Source organism: Microtus ochrogaster, linkage group LG1 (assembly GCF_000317375.1).
Source record: "Microtus ochrogaster isolate Prairie Vole_2 linkage group LG1, MicOch1.0, whole genome shotgun sequence".
In the NCBI taxonomy this organism is placed as follows: domain Eukaryota; kingdom Metazoa; phylum Chordata; class Mammalia; order Rodentia; family Cricetidae; genus Microtus; species Microtus ochrogaster.
Window position 1 is genome coordinate 54,159,686 of NC_022027.1, and position 5,977 is coordinate 54,165,662.

The following is a 5,977-nucleotide window of genomic DNA, read 5'->3' on the forward strand; positions in this document are numbered from 1 at the left end:
AGATGATGTATAGACTTTAAAGTATCAGGGACTCTATGAAATTTTGTAGTAAAATGTTCTGCGTTAAATGCTAGTAATATAATTATACCAGGAAGTTTTATGCTCAAGACTCAACTGGGTGGTGGTGGTGCATGTCTTTAATCCCAGTACTCAGGGAGGCAGAGGCACATGAATCTCCATGAGTTCAAAGTGTCCCTGGTCTACAGGGTGAGTTCCAGGACAGCCAGAGATACACAGAGCAACCTTGTCTTGAAAAACAGAAACAAAAATAACAGCAACAACAAAAAGACTCATGTATTGCCTTTTTTTTTTTTTTTTACAGGAACTGTCTCTCTGTCTCCCTGTCTCTTCTCCTCCTCCCCCCTCTGGCTATGAGGCTATGGTACTAGTTAGTTATTTACAAGTTATTAGATCATATTCAACCCCATAGCAGTGGATCCAAATTACCCTTTGTTGGTTTAAAATGCAGTTAATGGGTATTAGTACATTTGGGGGTTAGCATGGTAATAGAACTTGAAAGATGAAGGTTTGTGTTGCAATTCTATGCCCCAAAGGAAGGGAATTAAAGGTGATTCTTGTTTTCCCCGGCATAGTCATAGCCCAAGATGATCTAATCTTCTGAACTAGGACTTTGACTCATCAAGGTCTATGTAGAGAAAGGATGTTCTCATCCGGCCAGCTTGGCTTCATAAAGATTCCATGAGAAACCACATGCCCTGCACTTTTCTTTGGTAAACACTCACCCTGATGCTAGGGTTGCTGAGAAGACCCAGGAAGTCAGGAGAAATAGGTTCTGTGGGAAGCTGTGTCCCACATTGCTATACTTGATGTTCTAGCTTACAGAGCAGTCTCTTGGGACCTTGGCAGGGTGAATGCCCATGCATCCTTTGGTTTCTAGATTAATATATAAAATAGTTTCTGAATTGCTAAAGTTGAGGTCAGATCTGAGATCAGATCATTGACTATCACGTAAGCCATGGGGGAGATTCAGTCTGAAGTACACTATCCCTGGATTCATGTGAGTTCTCTGTGAATTCTGTTTTATAAGTACTGATTTTAATCCCCATGTTTGCTCATGTATATATGTTCAGGGGCACATGTGTGTACATGTATGCCAGCATGTGTATGTACATGAGCAGAAGGACAACTTTGGATGACACCAACTTCAGGAAGCTTGAGATAGGATCTTTTATTGACCTGGAGCTGATGAATTCTCCTGTCTCTGCCTCCATAGCACTGGAGTTGCAAGCCTGTCACACCACTCCTGTCTCTTTATGTGACTTCTCGGGACTGGGGCTAGGTCTTCAAACTTTCAATGCAAGTGTTTTATTGACTGAGTCAGCCCCTCGGCCCAATCAGCACTACTTTTTAAAGAAACACAACATATAATTGTAATCCAAGTTTATTTTCAAACTGATAGATAATTCAAAATAAGTTACCGTAGGTAAAACTATGAAATTTCCTAACATTTGACTCAATTGATACATTGTACTAATTTCTAAAGTTCTAAGGGACCATAACTTGTAATAATAAAATATAACATAATAGGAAGGGGTTAATTTAAGATGTAAGAGTTAGTTAATAAGAAGCCCGAGCTAATAGACCAAAAAGTAGGTAATTAATATTAAGCCTCAGAGTGGTTATTATATAAGTGACTTTAAGAATAGGAGGGCGGAGAAAACCCCATCCAGGAAACTATTGTTGTTACATATTGATGGTGGGAAACCCCCTCAAGCACAATGCTACTCTTTGTGGGAACACAGGGACCCAAGACTTCCTAGGCTTGCTGCGTTCTTCTTCCTTGTATCATTGGGTGATGTCCAGTGATACCAAAGGCTATCACCCCAAATGGGGCTTACGGCTTTTTGGCTGCTGATCCTTTCCTTCCTGCATAACAAACTGAGAGGTACCATGTTACAAAGAGAACCATTTGGTTCCCAGGATGCTTCTGGTCACCAATGCTCAACAAGCCAGATGTGCAGACTCCAGATGTTGCTTGCCTGTCTACAAGGGCACGACAGGAATAGTCGTTGGAAGAACTACCTTGGCGAGACTAATTCTGTGTCTAACCCACGACAAGAATTGCCTGATGGTCATGGGACTCTTTTGCTTCATTGGACACAGGCGATCCAGTCATTCTGTGATATATGGGTGATTTAGATTATTTCCTAAGCTACTGTCTGTCTGTTTGGCACTCTGGGGATGAGCCACATGGACAGAATCCCTCAGCATCGTAGAAGCCTCCCTGCTGGAGTCGAATTCTTGACCTGTATTCGGAGACACAGTGACACAGCTGAGAGAATGGGAACGCTAGCAGGGGTGAACGTCACTGTTGGAACGGTTTGTTGTTGGAGCCCAGTGATGTCCCAAGGTAGTTCATGTGGGGTGGGGAAGGTCGTCACTGCTCTGCCGAGCATGTTTTAGAGGTACGATCGTCTGGGAAGTCATTGTGCAGATCACAGGTTCCAAGGGACCAAGCTGAGGAATTCCTTCTCTAGGGTAAACTTAATTTACAGCTCCATCTGCACGCTCTTTGCCTCGCAGTGGTCGTCAGCAATCTTCAGCAGGGCACTGCTGTACTTATTTGACTCTACTCAGATGACACTTGTCGGAGAGGTTCGGTTTTCTTTCTCTTCTCATTGTCTTCATAGTTTTGAAGCTTGTCATCAAAAGCTGTATTTGTTCCACCAGTATTTGTTGGTAAACATCATTTCTCTAAAGGTTATTATTAAGTCTAGTGTACTAGGAAGAAATCCTGAATTCAAACCACAGAAGGCAGTGGGAGGGGTCAGGGAGGAGGTGGCCTTTGTTCTCCCAGGCAGCAGTTACCCTGGGGAATGGAAGGGTGCCAGCCAGACACTGTTGCAGACCCTCGGCCTCCACCCCAAGTTCCTGCACTCTGTGCGAAGCAGGAGAAGCTCCAGAGGACCTCTTTTCCTCAACTGGATACAGAGCAGACCTAGTCAGCACCTTTAAAATTGTTTAAACACTTCTCGGTCTTATACAGGACACGCAAATGAAGGAAGATAGTTATCCTACTCATGATTACCCCCACTGAGAACTATAAATGCTGGAAAAGCGCATTCTGGGTTTCTGGATATGGCGGCATCTTCTAAGGAAATCAATAGCATAATTCCAGATGGCATAGCAAGAAAACCTTTGACCACTTACCCTGGAGAAAGGAAAACTTGCGCTCACAGAGAAACTGCACAGAAACATTCGGGCAGCTTTATCTGTAACAATCCAATTCTCTCACAGGGTGAATAACTGTGGCAAATTTATACAATGTAATTCTAGTGACTTACCTATTTTGATGAAGAGTTAGAGCATCCAAGGGAAGTCATTATAGATGGTTACTTATTTAATTAAAAAATCTGTCTCCCTATCTGTCTGCCTGCCTATCTACCTGTCTGTCTGTCTAGAATCTATCTATCTATCTACCTATCATCTATCTATACTTAGAGAAAGAATCTTAGTATGTAGAGTAGGCTGGCCTTAACTTCATGATTCTCTTGCCTCACTGAGTGCTGGGATTACAGGGGTCTGTCACCATGCCCGACTAAAGTCACATTATAGAGATATGGTATCAGAATTGCTTTCTTTGTTATGAAATTGCAATGCTAGTATAGCTCGTTCCACTGAGGCAGAACGGAGTTGTTGGGTTTGCCTTAGAAGTCATTTAGAAGGAGCAATTTGCTCAGGGATCAGGGAATCTTTAATATGCTGAGGACTTTGTACATCCTAGGCCATACAAGACATAGAATTACATGTATGCCTAAGTAATTTTATTATTATTATTATTTTACCCAGGACTCTGATAAACAAAATAGGTCTACCCCAGCTCCAGATCAGCGGGCAAATGCACCACTTTTCCGAATACTCATGCCTGTTCCTTCTTCCTCGAGATTCTTCCCTATTCTGATATTCTGAACTGTTGAATGATTTTTGGTGGTCATCAGTCACCCTGTGTAGACATTTTTCTTTTGCAAATACTTTTCTGATGGGATCTGTGTTCATAGACAAGCCGTGTAGATCCCTTACTGCTCACGTCCAGCCTCTTCACCAGAGCACAGTATATCTCCTCTTCCGGTGATTGAGGCCTGGGTCTCTGTGGTGTCTAGGCAGGGCCTCTGGGTAATTACAGCATTGGCCTGTGGTCTTTTTCCAGGAAGTGCCAAGTACTGCTTGCCCTAGTGTGTTCCAGCTATTAAGGGACAACAGGAAACAGATGCCAAATAAGGACATCAGGAAGCAGCAGCTAGTGTCCTGAAATAAGAACAAGCTAGACAGGTTCCTGCTTAGCGCTTCTACTGCCCCCTAAGTCCTCTGTTAGCTCAAGGTTGGGAGAGATGTGTGCATCACTGTGGTGAGGCCAGACTGGATCCAGCAGGTACCTATGGTTTGGACTCCTGCTAATGCCGTACTCTGACCCCGGAAGTGCTTCTTCAGTTCCTCTGAACTCCTTCTTAAGAGAGAGAGTCTCTGCGTTTACAATTTATTTGAGAGAACAGTAGCTTTGTTAGCTTCCTGCCAGAAAGGATCTCTAAAACTATAACACAATATCTAGAATTAAGCTTAGTGATTGCAGAAATTCAACTCTTCTCTATGTATTAAATTCTGCTGTGTAACATAAAAGCAGAAGGAGAGGAGCGGAAGTAGGGGCGGGAGGAACAGGGTCTTCTCTGATGTCATCGCGTCTGTTTCTCCCGGCTCCCTGTTCCGTTTTCTCTGTTTCTCTCGGCTCCCTGTTCTGTTTTCTCAGACAAGTGGAACTTCGTTAAAATGTGAAGGCAGCTTTAGCCGTGGAGCATTATGTGACCATTAAAAACTCTTGAGTTAGAGCTCATCCCAGTGATTTTTGGGGGGTTTTGGTAAATGAATTGCAAATGGGGACAGGGAAAGGCAGACAGCGTCTACCGTACCGAGCACTGAACATCGGTTCATAAACTAACTCAGCCCTGGCGAATGGGAGCGCATATCACATACATTCCCTCCACCTGCCCCAGTGGCTACTCTGTCCCCTTGTCACATGCTAGTGGAGTCACTGGCGGCAGAGGCTGGCTGATGGCAGCTTGTCAGGTCATTTTGTCAGGCTGGTTGCTTGGCACAGCTGGGTTTGATGTTGACCCTTATGACCCAAAGCCTCCTTCTGCTTCTCATTCTCTGTTTTCTGATATGCTGTTTTTTTTTTCCTGATAATTGAAACATTTTTCTTTTATGCCAGCTCTTTTCCCTCACCTCAGGTACTGTGCACAGAACCTTAGGATGTGGTCATATTTGGAGACGGTACCTTTGTAGGTGCAATTGTCCAATATCTAGAGACCTATTCAGGAAGGGACTGAAACTGCTCTTGGGGATGAGCCGAGGACACAGAAGTACCCTGGGGAGAGACGTGATGGCAGAGAAAGAGATGAGACACAACACAAGATCCCCAAGAGCTGCTGGAGACCTGGGATGCACCAACCTCAGGCTACAGTGAGAGATGACTGTGCTGCTGCTCCCCCTTTGTTCCAGACTTCTCGGTTCCAGGACATCAAGCTGGTAAAATCCAGGCCATACACCTAGTGGCCATCTATGCGGTGTCTCTTGGAAATGGTCTCTGCCCAGCTGGCTGACGGTTTGCTATTGTCCATTTGTTTGTGAATATTCCAGCTATGGTCCCTTCTCTGGTGGCTATCAGACATCCACCCTGAGGGACCACACTCGGTAATTACTCTTTAAGGTTCCCCGGAATGTGGGCGACAACAGGCGGCTCTATGTTTATAGTTAAATCTCATGCCCATCTAGGTGCTAACTAGGCCCACCCCACTTAGCAACCGAGGGAGGTGAGATTGAGTTCATCTGTAGACTAATCAGGAAAGGTTATAAAGACAAATTAAAACATGGACAGAAGCCATGGACAGAGCTGTTTCATAGAAGAGGTAAGAAGTCAGGGTCCAGCCTCGATGGGGTTTGCATGTTCCAGGGTAGAGGAATG